The following is a 15,180-nucleotide window of genomic DNA, read 5'->3' as shown; positions in this document are numbered from 1 at the left end:
AACCCAACATTCTGTAGTTTTTTGTGCCAATCCACATACTTGTAAAAAAAAGGACGGGCTAAAATTTGCTTAACTCTTGAGTCTTTAATCACAGTAGTTTACTACACCCTGGGGAATAACATTAGAAAAAAGGGGGGGAAAAGGCGGGGGGGGTTTGTGGGTAAAAGTTAATTTTGGCAGTTGATTTATGGGGCCCGGGCAGGATTAGGGCAAGGGAAAAATTTGTTTTTTCAAAACCCCAAAGGGGGGTTTCGGGGTGATGAGGGGGTTTAAATTGTCTATCAATTGGATGGGGGGAAAGGGTAGTTTGCAAAACATTGAAAAAGGGGTTTTTTGGGGTACAAAATTCTGTGGTGATGTTTCTAAACTGAACTAGGTATTGTTTTTTTAGTGAAATTTTAAAGAAGTTGGTTTCTGGAAAAAAAAGGAAAATTGATTCAGTTGATACGGGTATACTGACCAAAGGGGTGCAGCCCTTTTTGCAGCAGATTCAATGGGCATGTGAAAGGGAAAAAGGGGGATGGGTAATTGATGGGTATGTATGGTGAAAAGGAGTAGATGGTGAGATGGTAGGGGTTTTTTAAAAAGATGGAAAAGGCGTGGTAAAAGCACTATAACATGAGGAGAGCATGGGTGACATAAAGAGGGGAAATAAGATGCACACAGGTGGAATATATCCAGTGTAGGAGGGCCATTTGAAGAAATTTCTGTAAAGTGGTGACAGGGAAATGTATTTAGGCAGGGGGAATGTTGGTATGTGAAAATGTTGGTGATCAAAAGGAGGAGTGGGGGGCACACCAGGTAAAATGGTGTGAATTGGAAAAGTGTGCTTGTGAGGTGGATTTCGGGGAAGAGTTCAGACAGCACTGGGTAGCAGTGACAATCAAACAAATATCTGGTTAAGAACAGAAGGGGGGAAGGAGTGGGGGTGCTGGGTGACATGTGGTGGGGGAAAGGGAGTACAAGGACACCTGTTGGTGGATGAAATCTAACAGTATACAGAGAAGAGGTTGGGAAGAAGGAGTGGGATTGTCATAGAGATGAGTAAAGTAGGCAGGAGTTGAGGAGATGATGTCAAAAGAGAGGTGGCAAAGGCTGAGGATGAATAAAAAGTTAATGACAGATGGGAAATAAGGAGGGATGAAAGGAATTGGGCCCCAAAATGCACTGACAGGAAAAAAAGCAGCAGATAAGGGTGATAAAAGGATGATGAGGTATATGTACTCACATAGATTAGAGTGTGCTGAGCACATGGACAGTGCACTTTGAGAGGGTGATGAATGAAGAAAATGAGACAGAGAAGGTTGGATGATGTCGACATGGTGAATCAGGAAGTGCAATGGCTTAAAAGGGGGGATGTAAGAATAGCTATGAAGAGGATGAATACTGGCAGGCATGTTGGTCCACATTACACACCTGTGGAAGTATTGGGGTGTTTAGGGGAAATGGCAGTGGTGTGTTAGCCAGACTGTTTTCTGATATCTTGGGAAGTGTGGGGGTTTTTGAGGATGGAGAAAGTCTTGGGATGCTAAGAATGAGGTTGATGTGCAGAGCTGTGATAACTACGAGGGATAACATTTACCAGTCCAAAAATGAAGTTTTGGGGAAGAGTAGTGGAAGCTAGGTTATGAGGGAGGTGAGTACTGGTCAGCATTTTGGTGTCATGTGGAAAGGGCCCCAAAAATTAAACAATGGGGGGGATTTTTTGCCCCTTTTTGGATTGGGGGGTTAAAAATTGTGGGAATAACAGAGGGGGAAAAAAAAGGGCAGGAAGTTTTGGGGGGCCTTTGGGGGGGGCTCTTTTTTTTGGGGTGTAAAGAAAAAAGGGCAGGGGGGGGGCTATTTTTAAAGGAAAGGGTTGGGGGTTTTGGCGGTCAATGGGGGGGGGGGGGGGGGGGGGGGGGGGGGGGGGGGGCCGGGGGGGGGGGGGGGGGGGGGGGGGGGGGGGGGGGGGGGGGGGGGGGGGGGGGGGGGGGGGGCCGGGGGGGGGGGGGGGGGGGGGGGGGGGGGGGGGGGGGGGGGGGGGGGGGGCGGCGGGGGGGGGGGGGGGGGGGGGGGGGGGGGGGGGGGGGGGGGGGGGGGGGGGGGGGGGGGGGGGAGGGGGGGGGGGGGGGGTTTTTTTTTTTTTTTTTTTTTTTTTTTTTTTTTTTTTTTTTTTTTTTTTTTTTTTTTTTTTTTTTTTTTTTTTTTTTTTTTTTTTTTTTTTTTTTTTTTTTTTTTTTTTTTTTTTTTTTTTTTTTTTTTTTTTTTTTTTTTTTTTTTTTTTTTTTTTTTTTTTTTTTTTTTTTTTTTTTTTTTTTTTTTTTTTTTGACATGGGTTTTGGGAAGGAAAAAGGACACCTTTGGGGTAAAGACTAAAATTATAAGGAAAGGTTTGGGGAAGAAAGGGGGAAGTTGAAGGGAAAAAGGGGCCGGGATATAAATGAGTTAAAACCAAAGAGAGAATTGGCAAAGGCTTGTAAAAAAAGATTTAAATTTTTGCAAAGACAAAAATGAAAGGGAATTGCCAGGTAAATAGGGACTGGAAAATTTCCAGCAGGGGGTAAAAAAAAGGGAAGAAGCCACATGTTAAGGGGGCCCAAAATCAGTCCCTTTTAGGGGGTAAATAAGAAAAGGCGGGTTGGGAGGCAAGGGTTTCAAACCCCCAATTTTAAAATTAAAGAAACCTAAAAAATTAATTTACGGGCACTTTTTTCCCACTTTCCCCTTTTTGGGGAAATAGGGGTGTTTAAAATTTTCATTTTTTTCCAACTTTTTCTAATTTTAATTGGGTTTCATGAGGACTGAAAAAAAGGTGGGGGGGAATGCTGGATTTGTCCTTTGTGGTAACTAAAAGGGAAACCATTGACCAGAAAAAAATTTGGTTTTAAATTTGTAAAACTGGAGGGAGGGAGGTGATTTATTCACATAGAATGTCAGGGGAAACATTTAAAATTGAGTTTCCTGGGGTTGTTCCTTTTTTCCCAGGGGAACGGGATTCCTGGGGGGTGTAAAAAAGGCTAAACCCCGGGAACAAGATTGTGAAGAAAGCCAAAAAAAGTGGAAAGTTTAAATTTTAAAGAGGGCGGGAATGTAAAAGGGGGTTTAAGTTTTAAATCTCCCGGGGTTTAACGGGGTTTTTTAAGGGGGAACGGGGATTCTCAGGTTTTTCAGTTGAAAAATTTCTGTTTGCAGGGTTAAGGGAAGGGTTTTCCAACAAATCCAGGGGTTTCCCTGTTATTTTGGGTTTCCCCAAGACATTTTTGCCCTTGGAAAAATAGCAACCTGGTGAGGGGGCCAAGTAAAATAAATTTTCCAACACCATTTTTTTTAAAATTTTATATATAAAAATTATTTATAATAAACCCTTAACCCAAAAGAAATTTTCCGTGAAAAACAAAAATATTTAAAATAGGCCTTTTTTTCCCCCAAAAAGGCCCAAAATTTAATTTTTCATTTGGTTCGATGCCCCATAAGGAAAGGGTCAATTTTTTTGGCCTTATTTGCGGGAAAGGGATGAAAATGTAAATTTAATTAAGGTTGGGGGGTTTTGGAAAATGTTTTAATGTTTTAAATTTATTTTAGGGGGGGGAGAGAAAGGTGTTTTAAAAACCCTTGGGGTTGGGGGGAAATGTGACAGATTTTTGTGAGGGGAAAAGTGAAAGTTTTAAAAATTTTTAAATTAATTTTAATTTTTTGGGGGTATACCCAAAAGGGAATTGTTATTTTACGGATTGGGTTTAAATTTTAAATGTGAAAATTTTTTAAAGGGGTTTTAAGTGTGGGGTTTTAAATTGGGGTTTGGTGTTTTTTTTTAAATTAAAGGGTGGGTTTGGGTTTAAAAGGTATGTTTTAAAAAAAGTTTTTTTTTATTTTTTTTGGTAAAACAGCTTTGGGGGAACAAGTTTTAGGGAAGGGTTTTTCAATTTGGTTTTAAAATGTATCTTTTTTTCCCCATTGAAATGGATTTTGGGAAACTGTTATTTTAAAGGGACAAACATTTTAATTTGGTTCAAAAAAATTTAAAGGAAGTTTTTTTTTTAAAAATTGATTTCCTTGAATTTTAAAAAAAACAAAAAAGAAAAAAAAAACCCCTTTGGTGTTTAGGGGCTTTTGAAATTTTTTTAAACTTTTCACCTTGAGTTGTTTTCTAAAGGGTTTCCCCCCCCTTCTAGTCTCCAAAAAATTTTAAAATTTCATGTACTTTTTTCCTTTTTTTTGGGTTTTTTTGGGGAAAGTGCATTTTTTTGATAAAAGGGCATTTTTCCCCTTAAGGGGTAATTTCGCAAATATGGTTTTTTGAACATTTTGAAAAAATAAATACATTATATATATATATATATATATATATATATATATATATATATAAAATTTAACACACAAACCCAAAAAACAAAAAACACACAAAAACATATATATATATATTAAATATATTTTTTAATATATTTATATAATATATATGTATATTATCCCCCCTTCTTCTCTATATATTAAATATTTTTTCCTTTTTTTGTATATATTTGTGGATAATCATTTTGATTGCACAGTGTTTTTTTCCCAATTGTAAACTGCTGTACTGCATTTTGTTGTAAAAAATCCTAATTTCTCAAAGCTAAGATTTTAAGTTTTAAATTCGTGATTGGGGTTATAGCCCCCGGGTTAAAGACTGAGCAGGGCGGGTTTAATTTTTGCTGGCCAGAAGAAGGGCTGCTGGATAAAATTGTTAATTTTTGGCAAATGGGTTTCCGGGGTTTTTAAAAGCTAAGGATGTTTTTCCCAGTTTAGCTTCATTTACAACCGCTTAAACCCACACTAATTTTAATTAAAGAAAAAGAAAAAAGGGAGACAGGAAACTGGTTAAATGGTGGTAAGCCGGGGGTAAAACCAAGTGAGATGCAGCTAGGGATGTGCAGGATGGGGGTAGAAAATGACCATAGCTCTGAATTTCTTGAAAACAAAGCTGATATGAGGGGGGGCAATTTGGAAATTAGAGCCTCACACCCAAAAGAGAGGGGTATGGGTGACAAAAAATGATGATAATTAGTGGGGTAAATTGAGTAAGGGGATGGTGTCTCTGGGCTTAATGCAGAGCTATGTATGGGAAGTAATTTTTTTGGGGACAGATGCCATTTTTTTAGGTGAGAATGGGATGTTGGGGAAGGAGTGTAGGTAAGTGTGGGTAGGAATGTTTGGTAGGAGAGGTTACATTTGAGGACAGACATGACACAAAAAAACAGCGATGGGCATGTGTGACAAGGGGGAGACCCCTTTGGGAAAGGAAAAGGGTTTTTTTGGGAATCAGATGCCTATGAGCCCCACAGATGGTAGTAGTGAGACTGATATCCCCACCCAATGGCAGTCACCACTACTCCTTCATGGCCCAAAGGTGGCTGTGCTGGGGGCTGAGCTGGAAGGGCTGCCTGTCCCTCAAGCTGTCCTAGTCTGCCCTCCACCTGGTGCAGTCATTCATCCAGCTTCAACTGGAGGACACTGTGCACCATGCCACAGACCTTTTACCAGGTGACAAGATCCTCAGTGGTCCCACATGCAGGGGGAGGACAAACCCCTTCCCCTGCAGCAGGTCCACTCAAGGGTGGTGCAGGACCACCAGATGAGGGAGGTCTGGGTTGGGTCACAGACATGCTGGGACCCAGTGCCTCAGCCAGGTGGGGTTAGAGAGGTAGATCCACTTGGATCGGCCTTCCTGAATGTGCTATGGAGTGAGAATTAACAAGGTGTATTGGTTAGTCATGAACAAAACATTTAAACATTAGTCGACACAGCCTGCATGGGTGTTCCAGCTGACCCAGAACAATGGAATTGTAACAGTGGCATGGCAAGCAGAACACAGAGCATGCAGAAATGGAATGGCTGTCAGGATTGCAACAGCATGCTGGTTATATTTATGGCAACAGGCCAACAACAATGGTTATTCAACAAGGCATGTTAGTATGCACACAGTTTCAAATATAATAACCAAAATCCAACAAAGGTCCCAAAGTAATTTTTGGTAACAAATCCCCATATTACATTTTGTGCAATTATTGGAACAGATGAGTGGTGGGGAAAAAAAAAATTTAAACCTGCATTCAGTCATAGCCCCAAAATACACTACTTTTCAACACTCTAAAATTCTGCCCCCCCTTAAGTCTACCTGGGCCATGGGGCTCCCCTCCCGACAAAACCACCGGGGTACTAGGGGGAAATTGAAATTTAAGGGGCAAAGGAAAGGGACCAACCTACATACTTATGGGGACCTTTTTCCCTGCCCTCTTTTTTGTAAAGGTCTTTGGTTTTTGTCCTGTGTTTTTTTGGGTCCCTTTTTGGAAAAATACTTAAGGAAAAAGGTTTCTTGGCAACGGGGGAAACTATCCTTAACAGTGTGACACTTGATAGGTTTGTATTGGCCAGACTGCATAGTGTAGATGACTAGCCGGGTTCTTTTGTAGGACTGGGGCTCCAACAGAACATTTGTAAAATTTCAAAACATATACTCATAATACTGTTTCTGAAAACATTCCTTTACTTGTGGGGAAATATCTGCTCACAATAGATTAGTGTTTTTACCAATGTTCAAGTTTACAGCTGTAGAACTAGAAAGACATGTTAGTAGCAGTCCCTGGAATCGAATGTGTGTGTGTGTGTGTGTGTGTGTGTGTGTGTGTGTGTGTGTGTGTGTGTGTGTGTGTGTGTGAGAGAGAGTGTAAAAAGGACCTACAGACTTAATCCTTATCAGACTGTGCTACTGGGGAATTGGCATCTGTTATGTGAGTTATTTCTGTCTAGTACATACTTTTCTACACACTCTACTTTTTATGAAAATCCTTTTATTTGTTTTCCATAATAACTACAACAAAAAAAAATCATAACAAAAACTGTTGATGTTACTGTTTACACAATATGAGCAGATCATTAAAACTAGACATTTGGACATTTTAATAAAACATACTTAAATTTAGAATCAAGTCAACACACTCTACTTTTGCAGTCTGCACCTCTTAGTATCTCACACTTACCTTTACATTCAGGCCTACATACAGCTGAAATGCAAAGGTTAACCCAAGGCAGTGCCGGCAGGAACACAGTACAAGACATTACTGAAGAAAATATTTTATTTTGCATTTTGTCAGTTATTTCAGATCCACTTTCTGAACTATGCAGACGAACAGTGCTGCATCACTTGACCTTAGTTATGGTATGTTGCAGCAGCTACACAACTGTACTTTTCAGATACAAGACAAATGAAAGACAACGGTTTGTGGCAGTCAACTTTATTATTTTAGACATAACAACATTTTCTATAACTCAGAAATCCACAGTTAGTACTACTGTATGATCTGCACAGGATGACTGCTTCTCATCTGTAACTGTTACAGTAGCCCTGACACAGCAGTTTCTTAGCAGGTTTGTTCAGGCAGCCTAATACATAGCCTACTCCTCCTCTCCTCAATTGTACCTTGTTCCCAAAAAAAAAAAACCCCCCCAAAATTAAATTTAAAAGGGTTTAAAAAAAACCCCTTTTTCAAATTTTTTACCCTTTTTTTTTAAAAAAATTTTTCCGTTTTTTAAAATTTTTTGACCCAAAAAATTTTTTGGGGGCCAAGGGGCCCCCCCAAAAAAAGGGGAAAAACCCCCCCAAAAAAAAAAATTAAAATTTTTTAAAATTTTTTAAAAAAAAAATTTTTTTTTTTCCCGGGCCCCCCCTTTTTGGGGCCCCCCGGGAAACCCCTTTTTAATTTTCCCCCCCCAAAAAGCTTTTCCCCAAAGGGGTTCCCCGGGAAAAGTTTTAAAAACCCCCCCCGGTTTTTTAGGGGGCCCCCCCGGGTTTTGGGTTTTTAAAAAAAAAGGGGGGGGGAAAAACCCCCGGCCCCCCCTTTTTCCCCCCTTTTTTTAAAAAACCCCCCCCCTTTTTTTTTTCCGGGTTTTTTAAAAAAATTTTTAAAAAAAAACCCCCCCAAAAACCTGGGAACCCAAAAATTTTAAAACCCCAAAAATTTAAAAAAAAAATTTTTTTTTTAAAAAAACCGGGGTAATTTTTGGGGGGAAAAAAAACCGGGGAAAAAAATTTTTGGGGGTTTTTCCCCCCCCCCCCTTTTAAAAAAAAAATTTTAAATTCCCAAAAAAACCCCTTTTAAAAATTTTCCCCCCCCAAAAACCAAACCCCAAACCCCCCTTCCCCTTTTACAAAACCCCTTTCCCCCCCAAAACCCTTTTGGGGGGGGAAAAAAAAAAGGGGGTTTTTTTTCCAAAAACCCCCCCCAAAATTATAACCCCCTTTTTTAAAAAATTTTTTTTTTTTTTTAAAAAAACCCAAAAAAACTTTTTTCCCCCAAAAAAAGGGGGGGGGGGTTTTTAAAAAAAATTTTTTTAAAAAAAAATTTTTTTTTTTTTTTTTTTTTTTAAAAAAAATTCCCTTTTTTTCCCCTTGGGAAAAAAAAAAAACCCCCCCCAAACCAAAAATTTTTTTTCCCTTTTTTAAAAATTCCCCTTTTAATTCCATAAATTTTTTTTTTTTTCCCCTTGGGAAAAAAAAAAAACCCCCCCATTAATTTTAAAAAAAAAAAAGGAAAAAAATAAAACCCCCCTTTTTTTAAAAAAAAAGGAAAAAAAAAAAGGGGGGGAAAAAAAAATTTAAATTTTTAAAAAAAAAAAGGTTAAAAGGAAAATTTTTTAAATTTTTCCCCCAAAAAAATTTTTTTTTAAAACCCCCCCAAAAAAAAAATTTTTCCCCCTTTAAAAAAAATTTTTTTTTTAAAAAAAAGGGGGTTTTTTTTTTGGTAAAAACCCCCCTAACTCCCCCAAAACCCAATTTTTTTTTTATTTTCCCCCAAAGGGGGAAAAAAAAACCCAAAAAAATTTTTAAAAAAAAATTTTTTAAAAAAAAAAAAATTTGGGAACCCCCCGGGAAAAAAAAACCCCAAAAAAAAAAAAATTTTTAAAAACCCCCTTTTAAATTTTTTTAAAAAAAAAAAAACCAAACCAAATTTTTTAAAAAAAAAAAAAAAAACCCTTTTTAAAAAAAATTTTTTAAAAAAAAAAAAAAATTTTTTTTTAAAAAAAAAGCCCCAAAAAATTTCCTTTTCCTTTTTTAAAAAACCCCAAAAAAATTTTTAAACCTTTTTTTAAATTTTTTTCCAAAAAAATTTTTCCCCAAAAAGGGGGGAAAAAAAAACTTCTTGAAAAAAATAATTTTTTTAAAAAAAAAACTGTTAAAAAAAGGGGGGGAAAAAAACCCTTAATTTTTCCCCCTTTTTCCCGAAATTTTTAAAATTTTTTTAATCCCAAATTTTTTTTTTCCCAAAAAACCCCCTTTTTTTTAAAATTTCCCCAAAAAAATTTTCCCTTTTCCCTTTTTTTTTTAATTCTTTTTTTCCCTGAAAAAAAAATAAAAAAAAAAATTTTTAAAAAAAATTTTTAAAAAAAACGGGCCCCTTCCCCCGTTTTTTTAAATTTTTTTGGGGCCCAAAAAAAAATTTTTTTTTTTTCCCCCAAAAAAAAACCCCCCCAGAATTTCCTTTTCCCATTTATTTTCCCCTTTAAAAAAGGAAAAAGGTTTAGAAAACCCCCCAAAAAAACCCCCAAAAAATTTTCTGAAAACCGGCCCGAACCCCTTCCCCTTCCCCCCCTTTTTTTTTAAAAAAATTTTTTTTTTAAAAAACCCCCCTTTTAAATTTTTTTTTTTGGGGGGAAAAAAAAACCCCCCCGGGGGAAAAATTTTTTTTTTTTTCCTTTTTAAAAGGGGAAAAAATTTTTAAAAAAAAAAAAACCCCCCCCAAAAATTTTTCCCCAAAATTTTTTTAAAAAAAATTTTCCCCTTTTAAAAAAAAAATTTTTTGAAAACCAATGAAATTTTTTCAAAAACCTTTTTTTCCCCAAAAAACCCCCCCCCTTTTTTTTTTTAAAAAAAAATTTTTTTAAAAAAAAATTTTTCCCCCCCCCCTTTTTTTTTTAAAAAAAAAAATTTTCCCAAAAAATTTTTGGGAAAACTCCCTTTTTAAACCCCAAAAAAAAAAACCCCCCCCCCAAAAAAACCCCCCTTTTTTTCAAAACCAAAAAAATTAAAAAACCCCCCCCAAAAAAAATTTTAAAACAAAAAAATTTTTAAAAAAAGGTTTTCCCCAAAACCCCCCCCAAATTCCCCCTTTTCCCCCCCGTTTAAAATTTTTTATTTTAAAAATTTTTTTTTAATTTTTTTTTCCCCCCCCCCTTCCCGGTTTTTTCCAAACCCCTTTTTTTAAAAAAAAATTTTTTTTTTTATTTAAACCAAACCCTTTTCCCAAAATTTGGGGACCCAAAAACCCCCTTTTTTTTTCCGGGAAAAACCAAATTTTTTTTTAAAAAAGGTGGTTTTTAAAATTTTTTTTGGGTTTTTTTTTTTTTTTTCCCCCCAAAATTTAAAGTTTTTCCCCCCCAAATTTAAAAATTTTTTTTTTTTTTTTCCCTTTTTTTTTTGGGGGGGCTGTTTTTTTAAAAAATTTTTTTTCCCCCTGCAATTTTGGGAAAATTTGGGGTTTTTTTTTGTTTAAAAAAATTTTCCTTTTTTTTTTTTTGGGTTTTTCCCCCCCTTTTTTTGGGGAAAAATTTTAAAATTCCCCTTTCTCCTTTTTTTTAAAAAAAAAAAAATTTTTTTTAAAATTTAAAATTTTTTTTTTCCCCCTTTTGGAAAAACCCTTTTTTTTTTTTTTTGGGAAAATTTTTTTTTGCTTTTTGCTTCCCCCCAAAATTTTTTAAAATTTTTAAAATTTTAAAAAATTTTTTTTTTTTTAAAAAATTTGGGGTTTTTTCCCCCCAAAAAAAATTTTTTCCCCAAATTTTTAAAAAAAAAAATTTTTAATTTTTTCCTTTTTTACCAAAAAAAAAGGTTTTTAGGGTTTTTTAAAAAAAAAAATTTTTTTCCGGAAAAAAAAGGGCCCCGAAAAAATTGGTTTTTTTAAAAAAAAAATTTTTTTTTTTTTTTAAAATAATTTTTTTTCTTTTTTTTCAAAAATTTTTTTTTGGGGGGGCCCCCCCAAATTTTTTTTTTTTTTTTTTTTTAAAATTTTCCCCAAAAATTTTTTTTAAAATTTTTTTAAAAAAACCCCTTTTTAAAAAAAATTTTTTAAAAAAATTTTTTTTTTTTTTTTTTTCCTTTTTAAAGGCCTTTTTTTAAATTTTTAAAAAAGGGAAAAAATTTTTTTTTGGGGGGTAAAAATTAACCCTTTCCCCAAATTTTTTTGGGGTGGGGAAGGGAAAAGGGGGGGAAAAAAATTTCCCCCCTTTAAATTTTTTTAAAAAAAATTTTTTCCTTTTTTTGGGGGGTTTTTCCCCCAAAAAAAAAAAAAAATTTATTTTTTTCCTTTTTTTTTTCCCCTTTTTTTTCCCCCCCTTTTTTTTTTAAATTTTAAAAACTTTTTTTCAAAAAAAAAAAAAATTTTTTATTTTTTTTAAAGGGTTTTTTTTTTAAAAAAAAAAAAGGGGGGGGAAAAAAAATTTTTTTTTTCCCTTTTTTGGGTTTTTTTAAAAAGGGGTTTTCCCCTTTTGGGGGCCCTTTTTTTTGGGGGGGTTTTTTCCAAAAAAAAATTTTTTTTTTTTTTTTAAAATTTTCCAAAAAAAATTTTTTTTTAAAAAAAAAGGGGGCTGGGGGTTTTTTTTTAAAAAAAAAATTTTTTTTTTAAAAAAAAACCTTTTTTTAAAAAAATTTTCCCTTTTTTTTTTTTTTTTTCTTCTAAAATTTAAAATTTTAATTCCCAAATTTTTTAAAAACCCAAAATTTTCCCTTTTTTTTTTTATTTAAATTTTTTTTTTTAAAAAAATTTTCCTTTTTTTTTTAAAAAAAAAAAATTTTTTTTTCCCCCAAATTTTTTTTTTTTTCCTTTATTTTCCCCTATTTTAAAAATTTTTTTTTTTTTTAAATTTTTAAAAGGGGGGTTTTTTTTTTTTTTTTTAAAAAAATTTTTTTTTAAAAAATTTTTTTTTTTTTTTTAAATTTTTCCCCCCTTTTTTTTTAAAATGAAAATTTTAAAAGGGTTTTTTTTTTTCCTTTTTTTTTGTTTCTCCCTTTTTTTTTTCCCCCCCTTTTTTTTTTTTTTTTTTATAAATTTCCTTTTTGTTTTTTTAAATTGGGTTTTTTTTAACAAAATTTTTGGAATTTTTTTTTTTTTTTTTAAAAAATTTTAAATTTTTTAACCTTTTTTTTTTTAAAATTTTTTAAAGGCCCCCCTTTTTTTTTTCCCCCTTTTAAAATTTTTTTAAAAAACGTTTTTTTTTTTTAAAAAACCCCAAAAATTTTTTTTTAAAAAAATTTTTTTTTTTCCTTTTTTTGGGTTTTTTTTTTTAAATGGGCCCTTTTTTTTGGGGTTTTTTTTATTTTTCCCATGGAAAATTAAAATTCCCCCCCAAAAAAAAAAAATTTTTTTTTTTCCCCCCCCCGTGAAATTTAAAAATTTTTACTTTTTTTTTTTTTTGGTGTTTTTCATTCCTTTTTTGTTCACAATTCTATAAAAGGTTTTTTTTTGGGTCATCAATAAATTGCTTATTTTGTTCTTTTCCTTTATATTTATCTGTGTGTCTTCTAAGTGTTTCCCTTCCCTGAGATTTTATTTGTTATTTGAATAGTCATGATAGACCCTATTGTTCTAATTTTCCATTGCTTTTTAATCTATCTTTCTAAGTATTTTTATTGATCTGTTCCCTCTTCTATATTCTTCTAACAGTGACACTTCTTGTATTAGTTGCTTTATAGTTTTCTCTAGTTGATAGTTCCATGATGTTATTCAATCCCCCTTTTTCTCTCCGTCACTACACTGTGTTCTTGTGGTTGAAATTTATCAGTTATCAGTTTAGCTGTACAGTTATATATCTTGTTTACTTCTGTTATATCACATAGCTCACTATGGAAAGTCCTAATTACTGTGTTCTTTTGTTCTATCAAATCTTCTGACTTTTTGGGGTTTATTGACCTTTTGCAGTCTATTTCTTTCATTGATCTTAATATGTCTATATATCTCTATCAAGTCAAGCAACTCTTCTCTCACCTCATGTTCTTCTAAACTCAGGGCACATTTTTTGTATTCTGTTTCCCAGAAAATTCTTTTTAAACTTTACTACCCATTGTATGAATATTCCACTTCAGTTTCCTTTTGTACATCTGTTGCTCTGTCACATGAGAACTCACTGGCCTATCATTCCCAACATTAACTGTGTATTTAGTCATAGTGTCCTGTTCTCCTTGCTGTCCAGCTTCAAGTGAACATTTATAACAATTGTAATTTTGTTCCATGTGTCTCATGTTATAGGCTCCACTGTATTTTGTGTTTATGCGCAGGATCTGTGTTTTGGGTACTTTCTGCCCTGCTGCTGTTTCTGGTTCATAATATTTGTTGAAGAACAATGACCTACCGCTTTTACTTAGTCATATCAACTAAATTATTATACAATCCATCTGTTTATGTATTAGTCGATGCAAGAATTTTAGTTTTCTTCATTTCAATTTGAAACTTTATGCTAGATATGCAGTTAAAATCCCTGCTAAAATTAAACTACCCCTTCCATTTGACTTTTTAGTCACTGCATGTAAAGCTTTAGCCAATTTTGCACTATTCCAGGGATCCAGTAAAATTAGCTTAGCAAAGGAGAAATTATTACACATACACATTCCTTTGGATCATTAATGATTCCATTAATCTAGGCATTATAATTAGTTTGGTTCCAGAGTACAACAGTCCCTCTTACAGTTCCTCTACTATTTTTGTTAAAAGAAGTAGATGATCATATCTTTGTGACCCACGCTATTTGGGGCTTATTTAGCATTCGACTATAGGTGAGTCTTTGCAGGAATATAATGTCTTCTACGAATTTTACATATATCTCATTAATGATTCCTTTGTTGTCAATGTTTAATCTATTTACAGTAATAGGTACCAAATTAAAAACGAGCCTGTATTTGTAAAGATTTCTTGCCGTTTGGTTGTATATAACACTCTAACGATTCCTCCAGTAATAGCCTTTACAGTCCACATTTTTAAATTTCTTTCCTCGAAACTAAACTACTAAAACTCATAAGTACTGAAAAATAGAAACAAATCTAGTTTTAATTGTATAAATAAATCCTATCATGAATACCCAAAGTTCATAGTCATTTGTTGAATTGGTGGTAAATGGCTATACTATCTCTGCCTAAATAAATATCAAGCAGCCCAATTTAAAACTTGCAAAAGCTACCTATGACTTTACAAATAATTAAATAATATTATATATAAGTTGTACAATAAGAAGTGCTACTCAGCTATATTTTGCTATTTAAAACTATTCATGCAATTACTACTTCTATTAATCACACATATATGAAATTACCCTGACAATAGTCTGTTATGTATACATATTAATGGTTAATGTATACATTTTCATTAATTTTTCCAAATTATTCACTCATTCAATGTTTATAGTAGAATAGAGTGGGACCTAGAGATGCCAAACATATCTGTAAACTTACATATATGACAGGAATTTTATCTACTAAAACTACTATACAATAGAAGTGATTATCGTATGTATATCTTTATCCCGTTAAAAGATGTATATACATTTTAGAATGTAACACAAGTTCAAATTAATTTTAGCTACAAGTGTCTATATATAAATTTTGTGTAGCACCTAATATCATAAATGTACTAAATATATTAAATATCTTTAAAGTTTTATTAATTAATTTATAAAAAGAAAATGTACATTACTAAGGTCAAGGGAATGCCTTGCTACTTCTACAGAGTCAAAAATGTCTATGTTGCAGTCAAAAGTTACAAGGTGCTTAATTTAAAACACATTCTTCCTGTCTGGGTTCAAGCGTCTTGAAAACTCCACTTTAATTTCCATCAAATGGATGCATTAATTTAGCAATATACCCAATATCCAGCTCTGACGAAATGCTATAGTTCATAACTGAATAACATACAAGTGTAAAATTAGCATGACCAAGTTTCCAGTTTCAGTAACTCAAAATTATATATCTGCCCATTTATTTTTATGCCATATGCAGGTATATGCAATATATATCTTTCTTATAAGCAGTTTGCTGTGTGGGACGAAAGCACTTAATACTTTGGCTGTTGGTCTTTTATTAGAGTTAAGAGTTATTTTTTATCCACTGAGATTCTCTTATTTCAGTTCATTTTATGCAGCTTATATATATTTCTTAACTTAGTGATACTTTTATTAATTTTATAG

Source organism: Protopterus annectens, chromosome 5.part0 (assembly GCF_019279795.1).
Source record: "Protopterus annectens isolate FY-2018-M chromosome 5.part0, PAN1.0, whole genome shotgun sequence".
Lineage (NCBI taxonomy): Eukaryota > Metazoa > Chordata > Ceratodontiformes > Protopteridae > Protopterus > Protopterus annectens.
The sequence above is the reverse complement of the archived record's forward strand: the minus strand, read 5'-3'. Positions refer to the sequence as shown.